The sequence below is a fragment of the Dermacentor andersoni genome, chromosome 7 (genome assembly GCF_023375885.2).
Source record: "Dermacentor andersoni chromosome 7, qqDerAnde1_hic_scaffold, whole genome shotgun sequence".
NCBI classification, from domain to species: domain Eukaryota; kingdom Metazoa; phylum Arthropoda; class Arachnida; order Ixodida; family Ixodidae; genus Dermacentor; species Dermacentor andersoni.
The window spans coordinates 172,200,766-172,213,554 of NC_092820.1; the positions used below are offsets into that span (position 1 = coordinate 172,200,766).

A 12,789-nucleotide genomic window follows, 5' to 3' on the forward strand; every position below is an offset into this window, starting at 1 on the left:
AGAACGCGTTCTGTCGTGCGCACCTAAGCGCTCGCACGCTGCTCTTCCGCTCTGCTCTTAGGCTCCTACATGCCGATCCGGAGAAGTACTTACGTTGCTAAGTGCGACTGACGCGGATTGACAGGAACACAAAGCCGTAGTCTTCCCTGACTGTCTTCGCCTCCGGTCTGGGAGGTTGACCGTTAATTATAGCTACAGCCTTAAGCGTCCTATGTAACGAGGTTCTCAGAGTGCGCGTGACAGCCTCACGCTAAAGAATGCAGCCCGCATAACAACTTAATTAAACCAACGCGCCTCATTCGTTGCAGTGTCTTGAACTCGAAGAAATTTCCAGCCTCAGTGTGCAAGATGCCGCCGACTGCAGAGGGAACAGACTGGTGGGCTAGTTGGTGCCCCATAACGTGAGGTATAGAGCAGGAGGGTACGCAGGATGACAGCGGAGCGCTTTCTCGTTGTCTCTTTTCTCGTCCCGTCTGCACTACTGCGCTACGCCTCAAGTTACACAGAAAGAACTTACGTGTAACTGCGAGATTGGCATCTTCCGTGAAAATGTGTTTCATGTTGCCTCCCACAGCTCGCTACAGCTGTAGCCGAAATTACTTAGGGGGTTCTCCAAACAAATTGTTTTCGCTTTCTGAGACTACGTACCTGTGGGTGCTTGTGGGTGGTAGGGAAGCTTCTATGCTTAAGCGCATCCATGGGGCAATTAATATTAGCTGTGAAGATATAAGTACAAGGAGGCACTAGAATGGTGGAGCAATATTAAATATATCAGTAAGATATGTCAAGTCCATACTGCAGTAAACATTACGTCTATTTCCCCTTTGCAGCGAAGGGACGCTTGTCACTGACAAGAGGGGTCTCCATGTACGTGTGTGTGTGTGTGTGTGTGTGTGTGTGTGTGTGTGTGTGTGTGTGTGTGTGTGTGTGTGTGTGTGTGTGTGTGTGTGTGTGTGTGTGTGTGTGTGTGTGTGTGTGTGTGTGTGCGTGCGTGCGTGCGTGCGCGCGCGCATGCATCCTGGTGGGCACGTGGGTTATGCAACTGGCTGTAATATTGCTACGGAACAGCATTTGTGATGACGAAGAGGTGAGCAGTGTGAAGATGACGACGACGATTAGAGGCTAGCGCGGGCTGTTGCCTCATGGCCAAGTGCGGCGTATTTCCTTGTAAATATACTTTATAGCTGTTCGTCTGCGTCTTCCAACGCAACATATCTGGTGGAGGTGGACGTTCCCTATACCTCGTCACGGAGCTTCGCAGTGGACGGTACGTCGAGTCTTCCTTCATGACTCCCGGCGACGACAACTCGACTCAGCCGCCTCCGACACCTGCTGCCACTTCGACGACCTACATCGCTCTCCCTTCTCCCAGTGATCCTGGCGTATTCTCGGGCAAAGATGGGGAAGACGTCGAGGACTGGATCAGCCTGTGCGAACACGTCAGCCGCAATAACCGGTGGGACCCTACTATCATGATATGCTCGCCAACGTAGTCTTTTACCTTGGTGACACACCTCGAGTTTGGTTTCGGACTCACGAAGATGAGCTCACCAGTTGGAATTCGCTTAAGCAAAAGCTCCGACACTTGTTCGGCAGCCCCTACGACCACCAACTTGCCGCGCAGAAGGCGTTATCCGGCCGTGTGCAGACATCAACAGAGCCCTACGCCACGTACATTCAGGACGTCTTGGCTCTATGCCGCAAAGTTGACGGACACATGACTGAGTCAGACAAGGTTTCCCACATCCTCAAAGGCATTGCCGATGACGCCTTCAACTTTCTCGTTTTGAACAACGTGGCGACAGTGGATGCAGTTATAAGAGGGCCACCGCCTGGAACTCGCTAAACGCCGCCGTATCGACCAGCAGTTTGCCCGTCTGCCCAACACCCCAGCGACATCTTCCTGTGCCGACACTCCTCGTCCCAACAATCCTGGCGATGTCACGAGGATCATCCGGCGTGAGATTGAGGCCGCGCCTATCCGGCTGCCTTCGACTCCAGCTCCTCCAATGGACCTGTAGTCACGGTTTCCCTGATCCAGGTAGTCCGCCAGGAGTTCGCAAACATGGGTCTTCACACCATCCGCTCGGCCCATCGCCCTGATACCCACCCGGCTTCTTCGATTCCGCCTCGTCCCGCATCTTATTACCCACCACGTTTCCGCGACCCATCTGAATGGCGCACTGCTGACGACAAGCCCATTTGTTTTCACTGCCATCGAATCGGGCACATTTCTCGGCACTGTCGTAGTCGTTGGAGTTCCCCGACCCGGTCTACTTATACTGCCTACTCTCGCCCCCCAGCTGGCCCTTCTCGTCCCTATGCCGCAAGCTCCGCTAATGCCGCCACTGATTCTCCTGCGCCGACCCGCCCCTATTCACGTTCGCCTTCGCCCCAACGACGACAATCCCGCTCTCCACAGCCCCATCGCTCCTATTCGTCGACTCCCTTCGGACGCCGCTCCCAGCCGGAAAACTAGACGATGCAGCGCCTCGAGATGATCCTGCATTGCTCCCTACGCCTCCAAATCCTCTACTGACGTTGCCCACTCATCTGAACCTTCTTGATGTGCAAGTCGAAGGTGTTTCTGTATCTGCTCTTATAGGCACTTGGGCGCATTTGTCGGTAACGAGCGCTGACCTTCGTAACCGTAACACCTTCGTAACCTACGTAACAATATAGAAGCGTTGTTTATGATTGTTGACCTAATCAGCACGTTCACCAGAAGCGTCGTAAGTAGCAGCTGCCACGTCATCTGCTGTTGTGCTGCTAAGAACTCTCAACAAGCGGCTCAGAGGGATTGGCCCTGACTAAATTAGCGCCTCATTTGTTTGACATTAATTTTGTTCTGAACAACGAACTCTTCCGCAGGGTGTATTTCCCAAGGTCGTAAAGAGTTGGGCTTCAGTGTAGGCTGGTAAGCTTCCTGCCTGCCTTCTCCAGATGACGTTTTTTTGGGAAACGTGGGTCCACTAAGGAAACTAAAACGGAAGAATGAACGAAGCAGCGAGTAAAACAATCCATTACGTCTCACAAACTGAAGACGAGAGTTGGAAAAGTCAGCTTGGAGGTGGGGCTAATTTGATTATCCGTGTCCCGCTCTTGTAACAAAAATTGATGGAGTGAATCGGGCTCTCTTGCGACATCGCCGCTTGTGTTTACGTAGAGTTGAGAGACGGAAAACCCGTGGGAGATTGACTTGGCGTCATCTGTATGCCTTTTGTGTGGTCGTGAACAATTCCTACCGCTTCTAATCACGGGCACTAAGTTGTGATCGCAACGTTATTGCTTAGTTCGACAGAAACCTGAATGTAGTCACTCTTCAGCCGAAACGATCTGAAACGCTTTGATCTGGGTTACCTTTCTACGTTCCTGTGAGCGAGCGTGCGCTGCTGGACTGGCACAACCACTAAGGCCAAGGCAACACTACTTTCTTCGTTCTTTTAATACTAGCTGTTGTGGTATTTATTGCAATATGGAAAGTTTGGCCACGGAAAAAAATCGGGTTATACTATCTCGGGCAAGAAAAGAAGTACCGAAATAAGAAAGCGCTATCAAAACAAATCCATATAAAAGTTATAAGTTTACAAGAATAGCATTACCATGAACAATTAATTCGAACATAAGAGAGAAAGAGAAAAAAAACGCATAGCTTGCTGTTCATAAGAATTATTCATGTGCCTGTCGACAAGATTATTCTTGTGCACGTATTCTTCCTTTTGTGTCTGCCTGCTGTAGCCGTCTTTCTTTTTTTCTGCTCGCTGTGTTTCACATTGAGTAGAAAATGTTTTCTTGTACTGGATTACGCTGCCGACTTTTGTTATCTATTAACGAAAATAGCATTCTTGGCATTGTCAGATAAGTTTTGCTTCTGGCTATCTGTCTAGCATTCCTTGTGGGCCGATCCCGAAGGTAGCGCAGTATAATATTGTGGATCCAATCTCCTTTAGGGCGCTCTTCAATAAAAAAAATTGAATTTGATATTACACCGACTTGATTTTTGTCTCAGATGGGTGTTATTCGCAAACTTCGATATTCATCGTAGATGAGTTCTGTCGCGATTTTACAGCGAAGCTGTATATGGCTAGCCGATTCATCCGTCCGTCTGTCGTCTGTACGCGTGAAACTCCTCCAGCGTAACCCTATGCGCATGCGCGAAAAAAATAAGATAAGAGAGGCGCGTGATTGGCTGCGATAGCAGTGACGTCCTTGCTCTTCGTCGCAGCCGAGTGCGTGCGCAGCAGTTTCTCTCGGGCTCCGAATCTGGTAGGCCTCGCGTCATGCGTACTCCTGAGGAGCAGACAGCTTTCGATCAGCAACTACACGAGCAGAACCGGGAACGAGCTCGTATACACCGTAACTTTCACTCGTGCGCAGCTTATGTTTCTTTAGCACGGCATGATTATGTGATTACACGTAGTGACGTTTTCTATCTGCTGTGTTTTCTAGAACTGCCTGACTATTTTGCATTTTTTCACCATGTGCTCACTTGTATTTTCTTTGACTAGGGCTTGATTATGCGCATGTTCGTGTGGGACAAAGTGATAATTGTCCGATGTCTGGATGTATAACTTTGATGCGAACCCGCCGTGGTTGCTCAGTGGCTATGGTGTTGGGCTGCTGAGCACGAGGTCGCGGGATCGAATCCCGGCCGCGGCAGCTGCATTTCGATGGGGGCGACATGCGAAAACACCCGTGTGCTTAGATTTAGGTGCACGTTAAAGAACCCCAGGTGGTATAAATTTCCGGAGTCCTCCACTACGACGTGCCTCATAATCAGAAAGTGGTTTTGGCACGTAAAACCCCATAATCTAATCTAATCTAACTTTGATGCGAATACACTTGCATTCACGTGTGTGTGTGTGTGTGTGTGTGTGTGTGTGTGTGTGTGTGTGTGTGTGTGTGTCACGTGACCGGCTTCCCTCACGGCCCACGTATACACTTTTTCCGCTTTGACACTCCTAATAATCCGAACGCACGAAAATGCGAAGTTTCACCGCAAGGGTGAAGCAGTCATAACAGTAATGTTCAGCGTTGAACTTGGAATTCTTCGACGGTGTTACAACTGTGCGTGGGTGCGACATGTTGGCGCGACACAGCACGCAACGCAACTTGCGCTGGGTAGAAGGCACAGCGCTCTGGCATCTTCCAGGAGTCACACAATGATGGAGAGCTGAGGACTGCCACCAGTGGCGTTGCACGCTTCGAACCTCGATGGTGCACGAAATGAGACCGACGGGACACCATCAGCGTTAGCCAGCGTCCAGTAAAACATCAGATAACGTTAGTTTGTCGTCTGCAGTCCGTTCCGGTCAGGACAGTGCCTGCACCGAGCAACTCGGAAGGAGCGATAGCGGCGTGCGTCGTGCCAGCAGAGGATAGCACAACGCCGCCTTGGCACGCAAGTGATTGAGCGGCTAGCATTGACGCTGTGTCAACTCCGCTTCTTTGTTGTCGTAGTCAAACGCATCTCTGGAGGCCCTATAAGCCGCACGGAAAGAGTCCACGTGAGATTCCAAGTGAAGAAGGGGCGCTCGGTCGGCATTGATTTAGTTACGATAAATTGCGCGATATTTTAACACGCTATTAACCTGCTACGTCCATAATAAATCAGACGTACGCGTCGTCTGCAATGACGCCGGACGAAGGAATGTAGATTTTCTCAATGTATTGAACAGTGACGCTGATTCCTTTCCGACGCCCTTTTCTATCGCCTGCCTTTTCCTTGATGTGTTGCTTCGTTTTCGTTGTATGAAGTGACGCCGATTATCGCCAGAAGGGGGAAGCTGCTGTTTTTTCTATGTTCGCCTTTACATGTTGGCATATATTTTTGCAAATATGTTCCGTTTACATAATGGAACCTTATGAGGAACAATGTTAAGGGTGTATCGATGAGCTCACCGATCCACCTGCTTAGAAAATGGACTTTGCTGCAGACGGCACTGCTGCAGACGGCGTGCACTTCTGATTTCTCCCGCAGGAGAAAGCATTGCTGCAAGCCTTCCCCAGAAAATCAAAAATGCAGTTGTCGTAAGCCGGAAGCTTCAACATTTTTATCTGCTGCTCGGAACAGCTTTTATTCAGATAGAAACGTGACTGAGGGCAGAATAAAACATGTTCTATATAATAGCCGAAGCTACGCGCCCGAACAAAGCTCGCAGAAGACACGCTTAGTGATTACAAAAGAAAATCACAGTACTGGGAACGTGACTCCCATTTTATTGAGCAAAAGCTTGTATTCATTCTTTGTGCAAAGTAGAAGTGTCTCCGGCTTTTCTGTTCGGTCCGGGGTAAGCTGAAAGACGAGCATACCGCTGAGATTCGATGCTTTCTTTCCTTTCCTTCGTCTTTCCCTCGTCGTTAGGAAATTCGTTGTCAGAATCACTGCTCTCTTATTTTACTGCAACACACGACTGGCAGTAAAAAAGAAATAAAGGGAAAGAAGCGGCACGAAGCTTTAGTGACCTTTCATTGTCAACCTCACATAATTCAGAAGCGAATAATGCGAACTGCTCCAAAAATCGCTAGCTTGTTTAAAGATCTGCAGGCTTTCTCGACGCTTTCAATAAAAGCGTTGAATCAATGGGTGTGGAAGCTTACTGTGAGGACGCGCGTCGAGAAAGACTCTTTTATTTTTCGTGTTCTTTTCCTTCTTCTTCTTTTTCTTCTGCTGGAAAAAACACTCACAAGTAGAATGGCTCAATCACCTTCACATCATAAAGCGTCACCCACGCTCAGCTGCGAAAGGAAATGTCATTGCAATCAACGAAAACTGACGAAGTCTATGGAGGAGTCCGCCTTTTTTAAAGCATATTTCCAGTGCCCGCGCAATGCGCAGGGGTGGAGAGGCGCACGTTATAATGGAGCATGCGTAACGAGCGTCGTCTGCGACGCAGTCGATAGGCTACAAGTAAGTGAGTCGTAGCTTAGTGCAGCGAACCTACCGTATTCGCTTGAATTTAGTTGTCCGTTTTTGTTTCAAGCTTGTGGTGACTAAAATAATGACGAAAGGGGACGCCTATACATAAACAGAAAACTTTCACGGGAAAAAGGCTCCGAATCTACAACGGATTTTGCGCTGGATTTCGAGTTGTGATCATTGCAATGCTGTTATACCCCGGCGCCGCTCTCACAGATTAACGTAGAATAAGCGTTAGTCTACAGCAGTTCTAAACCTTTCATTTCGAGTCCATTTTTCCACATCGATGACCCAGAAAAGAGCAAGCTTATGCTTATCTATGGCACTCCTGGCATAGAGTGGCAAATGCGCCGGCTGCCAGCACATAACGATGCTCTAACGACGCTATCCTACAACGTACTGCGTCGATCAACAGCGCTTTAGAGCCCTAGGGTTTCTCCAGCCGAGTAGTCGCAGCATTGGTTTCATGGGCATGGGCGGTGGCATGGGCTGACGCATGGGCAATCATACTTAAATAATAAAAGGAATGAAAAATCGCGCAAGTCTGACAATTATTCTTTGGTTTCACAATTTCGTATCTCCCGATCAGCAAACCGCACTCATCGCTCCGCTTATCACTAAATGTACAATGACATCATGTTTGAACCGTATTTGACAACTTCAGAGAAACGCAAGTGTAGTAGTTGTAAAGGGAGCGTTTATTAAAATGCCTTGCAGAACTCTAAATACCCGCAATCATGTTTGTAAATAAAAGAAATACTGAAGATGAAGTACAGTGCTCAACAGAGCTAACCGTCTCCGGAAATAAAAAGTCAGAAGAAGTTAGAGCCGATGAAGAGCTCCTTAACTGGAAAGCTGCGCTAGAGGGTATTAGAATCCTTCAAAACTTCGCAACAAAAGCTTTCGCGTAAAAAAGGCGCATTCTTTTGCTGCAACACAGTCTTTGAAACAGTGAAATTGAAAAAGAAAGAAAACACGGAAAGTTTGAGAAAATACTTCCCGTCAGCTGAGCCAGAATTCAAATTTAAGTACCATGCCCTGGTTCTCGACTAAGCGTCCACCTTTCTCTCGGCAGTGAATTGGGTGCGAGAAAAAAAAAGCATCTCTTACATGCCCAGCAGCAATCATTTGAAAATGGCCCGGCGCTGCAGGAATGTGGTGGATGCCACAACAACAAGCAGTGCGTGTACTTCCGAAGCCTACTTAAGTTATTTAATGCGCACACGCTATCATAACTTAGGTAGGAAGGAGCGTTTGCTTTTGTCGGATTTATCTTTTACTTGCCCCATAGCGTACAGTTTAACAGTATTCGTTAACTAGGAGAAAGATGGCTTGAGAGCCTAACATTCGAAAGCGACAGGCTGCGCGGCATTTTGCTTTTCATACTTCGGTCGTTAACGTGCATACGTCTCTCCTTTGAATTTAGTGTTTTCTCCTTTCCGCTTATGCCTGTTTGTCTGGCGAAATTTTTTGCTAGTTTGTGCTACAATGCGCAAGGAAAAACACTCTAAACAATCAGTTTGCCGTGCTTCTCTGCTATTTCAGTGCATATCAAATGGGAAAAAAAAACTAAGGCGAGCAGTGCGAGCTATTTGGGGCTTCAAAGTAATGAATGCTAGCCAATGACGCCCGTGCACGCAACTAAGCGCCCGTTCTGTGTACTGGCCGTTCTGTACACGGACACGCATAACGCCAAACGTGCAACAGTGCACGTACCACGTGACAGCGAGCAAGCCTGCCCGTTGCTGAGGCAGGCAGTGTGAGGCGTGCACAAAAGTCGTTTTGGCGTCCGAGGCTTCGCTGGCGGGCAAAGGGTCGACCAAAACGAACTGCCAGCCCAGCGATAAGACACAAGGGACACGCATTATTCTGCCGCGGCTCCCATGAACCACGTCAATTTCTCTGCATTACGAAGGCTCCTGCAAAGGCACGTCGTAACGCTCCACCCTCGCCTCTCCTCGCTTTGTAGGGCGCCATAATGCCACGAATCTCTCAAGCAAGGGTTGTAAGTTGCGCAACACCGGAGCCGCTTTCTTTGCATCCCGTGTATTGACGAGGCGCGCGCATCCATTATTACTGGCGCCCCCTCTGCCGAGCAACGGGTCCATTATGCAACGTTCCTGAGGCACGTTTCGGCGCCGGTTATCGCTTTCTTTTGCGCTGTTTCCCTCGGTGCTGAGATCGTGGCCTCTAATGCGACCCGCGGTGCGCCTGCGTGCCGAAGCTGACGTCTGAAAGACGAAAAAAAAAAGGGAGGGGGGGGGGGGGCATCGATTTTAGCTATTGTTGCAACCTGCGAGACGCAGACACATGCAGTTATTGAAGCGCAGTCTGACGCGCAAAACTCGGACTCGCAAACAATTTTTGTACGTGAAAATGTTACATAAATATTGGTGCCAGTAACCCATTTAGAACATTGCAAACGTTACAAAAGAAAACGAGAAATGAGAAATGACAAGCGTTAATGAAGTGTGTTCCTGAAGTCGTCCTGAATTTCAACCGAATGTTCCACTTTTTTTTTTATTCTCTTCGTTACTTATTGGTTACTTTTGGTTACTTTTTAGTTCATTGTGCCGAAGGCTCCCTGAATCCAGCCTACCCATAGGCCAGACATCGCGGACTTTTGCGTTTGTACGGGCGAAGCTAAAAGTGGAATTACGCACAAAGTGCGGACGGAGGAAAGAACATATACTAACACATTGCTCCAACGATAAGATCATGCGATTTAAAATATCACGATGATGGACAAGTTTCGTTTTCTCCATGTTTACGACCGACTGATTCTTGCGCCGATGGAAATGTTACAGAGACGCTGGTGATATATCTTATTTTCAGTGTCTCCACAACATGTGAGGGACGTTTACTGATACCATATCTAAGCAAAATGTGGCGTTTTGCCAAACAATTGTGGCACCGACCAGAAAGAGGTTACTTCCACTAGGCAGAAATCCTTTTTTTTTCTTGCAACTTACGTTTCTTATTGGCTGGAGCATTAAAATACTCATGAATTGCAGTCAATTGAACAAAAATACAACAAACACATATTGTACCCATTTAAGAATATTTCTTTCGTTTTATTGTTATCGTCGTAACATTGTAAATATTTAGTATACCTTGTTATACTAAATATTTTATTATACTTTGTATACTAAAATGGTATACATTGTTTTTCAAAAATTCCGCGTTACCTCCCTGATTATACCTGAATATGTAATGAAGGCTCCTTAAATTTCGAGTGACCTATAGTATGTTATTGTAACCATGATGATTTACTCAATAAAATGTTATTACTTAAGCCTTCAAAGGAGGGTCGTCTTCCCCATCGTAAGAGTTAAGGGGAGTTCCACAACGATTTTCCCCTGGAGGCAGTAATGGTGAGGGGCGCTAATATCGAATATGAGTCACACAACAGCCAGCAACGAAGCTCCCGCTGTAACTCCGAATAGCCCGTATGACCACCTGCGAAAGTAGGGATGCTTGGCTTAACGCTCGAGGGCGATCTTCTGAATGGGCATTTTCTGCTAGGCTATTCCATGTGTAGCCCAACGTGGTACCTGCTTCCAACGTGAACAGAATTTTGTTTTAAGCAAGCGCCTGCGTAACGCCCCTCTTCTGGGCTCGACCGTCATTATACGTGACTTGTGCGCACACAATTTTTACGTTAAACGGTCGCAAGTGTTGGATGTGAACTCATAAGGAGATGGGGCTTAAGTCGAGGCTGGAAGGGCCTCACAGACGGCGCCCGGACCGCAGGACACTCCGACAACGTGCACCTACGCCTGCCTACCCTCACTACATCCGTAGGTGCGCTCCCTTACACGGTGCGAACCATTGTACCGGTCGGCGCTGCCGAGAGATTATTAAAAACTTGGAGAGGCTGCATATTAGAGTCCACAGTTTTCAGCAGCACGAAAACTCATTCCTTCTGCTTAATGCTCTTCCGAGCGACTGAAGCACCATTCGCTTTACGCATGCACAGCATGTAATGCCGGGCGCACTTCCATTCATAATCTTCGCAGCGCCCGTGCGTCAAGGGGTCACCATCGTCTCCTAGCAGGAGGAAACGGAAAGGCATAGACATCTGTACCGGCGCAGTCCATCAGGACCAGCTTATGAGCAACACAAGTTCATTACTCAGAATGTCGTCGTACATGGCAGGATGCTGGCGCTACGTAGCGAGAGCGTGCACCTTAGAGGCTCCTTCGATACTTTCGGCTAAAGGTCGCTCACGTTGCGAAGATCAAAGCGGCACACACTCTTCACCTGACCATTCCGATGCTCGAAGCCTGGTAAACTATAACGAAGTACGTCGCTGATTGCAGTCTGAGCACTGACGGTATCTTCGGGCCTGTGTGAAACAACTGACGGGTGTAATGAAGCCTTTCGGCTTATGTCAGCAGCCCTATCTTATTCGCGGACCTTTCTATATTTGTGGCGCCACTGTTTTAATAAATGTTAGTTCCCTTTATGCTTTGAATCTTGCCTAAGAATTGGCCGCCGTCATTCATTAAGACTTTCCCGTTTCTTTAGGAACAAGAAGCAATGTCCTGTACGTCGACGGGGCAATTGAATGTGCGGATTACTGGTGCCTCCCTCGTCCAAATGAAGCAGTCGTGTTTGGCTACGATGGAAGACGAAATCACGTGACAAGAAAGGAGTAGGGGGTTGCTCTTGACAAATGATGCATTAGCCTCGAGTATATTACATGACAGGGCCCGCAATATTATAGTACGTCGTGGAGTGTGTTAGGGTCCATGTCAAATATATAAATAACCATTATGTCTGCAGCAATAGAGAAAATAAACTTTTTTGTGCTTTCGGATACCATACGATGCCAGGGGCATATACGAAAAATTGAGCGGATTCCGTGCATATCTAAAAACCGGTGATAAGCGAACCATTATTTGATGTTCGTGCAAATATTAAAGAAAATTTTATGCAAGCGTAACGTTAATGGTTCAAACGTTTGTGCAAATTGATGCAAATACATTACAATATTTATAAAAATGTTACACTGATGACGCAAATACAATGCATTGCTTATGCAAATCCAAAGCAATGGCGTAAATATTTCGATGCGGGCGTGGTGTTTCAATAAGACAGAGAGAAAGAAGCAAGGGAAGGCAGGGAGGTTAACGAGACGCACGTATCGTTTTCTACCCTGAACGGCATGAAGGAGCTAAAGGGGGTGAAAAGAGAGAAAGAACGGAAGGGAGCGAGCACTAGTTGTGCGCACACTAAAAGGTGCACACCAAGCCCACAAATGGTCGCCGAGGCCCATCGACTTCGACTACTGTAGCGACGCCCTTGTTGCATTCTCCGCCAGCGACGCTCACGACCATGGTCCATATGGATATCAGCTTCTGAAAACGGTCTTGAGTCCCGCCGGTTTAATGCTGTCCTGAGAGCGCGGTGCTATACGTCATTAAAGATGGCACCATGCAGAGAAGCATAGTGGAAAGGCAGATTAAACGATTTACAGCGACCGGGCACGGCGCAAAATCTCCTCCGAAGTTTCATGCTTTTGTCCACCCTCTAAACAATTTTAACGCGACAGCGTTAAGGCCCCGTGTTGCAGATAATCCGGCGTCGGCGCCCAACTTCGTTGTCCCGGCAAAAAGAATTTCAAGCCACACATACCCCAGGCAGTCGATGTGGCGCAGGGAGTTACTGAACGAATTGAATTTCTCAAGCTATAATACGTAGAAAAATCATAAAGTACGACTTACACACAACCTACAGACATGATAGCGTCGGATTGTAATTTGAATATACGAAAAAACATAATTCTGTTGCGCGAAAACTCAAACGAACCCCTTTTGCAGCATTTCTACCATACATAGACCGGCCACGGCGTCCACTATTTGCGC

The 12,789-nt window shown here is 47.8% G+C and overlaps 1 long non-coding RNA gene across 1 annotated transcript in view; it reads left to right on the forward strand.

Annotated features, from left to right (window-relative positions):
- The window catches only part of LOC129385275 (uncharacterized), an 89,672-nt gene extending 77,931 nt beyond the window's left edge, over window positions 1-11,741 (forward strand). Inside the window, exon 3 of the long non-coding RNA XR_008612848.1 lies at window positions 11,450-11,741. This is a non-coding gene — a long non-coding RNA (uncharacterized lncRNA). The remainder of the gene's footprint in view (window positions 1-11,449) is intronic.
- The last annotated feature ends 1,048 nt before the right edge of the window (window positions 11,742-12,789 follow it).